We start from the raw sequence: 732 nt of genomic DNA, 5'->3' as shown, positions 1-732 counted from the left end.
GAAGAAAGAGACAGAGGGAGAGTTGGAACTTGAGAATGACAAGGGGGGAGCACAAGAATGAATAGAAATAATAATAATAAGAGGCTTTTGATTTGAATTAAAGTGGGGTTAGTGAAGTGTGAAAGTGATGGCTACAGATTTTATTTCATTTGAGTAAAAGAGCCATTCTCTCTTTCCAAATTGTCCTCCTTGCATAAGCATTATTAATTATTATTACTAGCTAGTCGCTAGTCAGTGTCGGACTCGGACCCAAGAAGCAGCCAAAAACAATTAAAGAAAAGCGCATAACAAGTTAACAACACAACAAAAAGGAAGAAATGAAGAATAGTTAGGAGAAGGGCAAAATTTGTGGGTATTTGAGGGAAAGTGTGCCCTACCAAATAACCAAAGTACCAAATCCCGTGTCTGTTTTCTTATTTCCTTAGGATAGCTACCCTTTTGCTTTATCATTCTTTTATTTAGACTGAATTGTGCACTATGTTTCTTTTACTAATTAGTAATTAAAAGCACTGTGTTTAAGCATTCTGTTCTAACTTGTTTATAGAGTTGCATTGTGTTTGTGTATAAAATAACAGAGTGGGCTGTATAAAATAAACTCTAAAGGCCTCTTTTTCAAGGCTTTTTCTGATTTCAAATCAGAAAATATTTGTCCAAAGGAAATACAGGTTTTCTCATGGAATAGAGTGGGCTGTAGAGGCGGGTTCTTTCAATGAAAAATAGATCAGTTAAATT

The sequence above is a fragment of the Arachis ipaensis genome, chromosome B03 (genome assembly GCF_000816755.2).
Source record: "Arachis ipaensis cultivar K30076 chromosome B03, Araip1.1, whole genome shotgun sequence".
Lineage (NCBI taxonomy): Eukaryota > Viridiplantae > Streptophyta > Magnoliopsida > Fabales > Fabaceae > Arachis > Arachis ipaensis.
The sequence above is the reverse complement of the archived record's forward strand: the minus strand, read 5'-3'. Positions refer to the sequence as shown.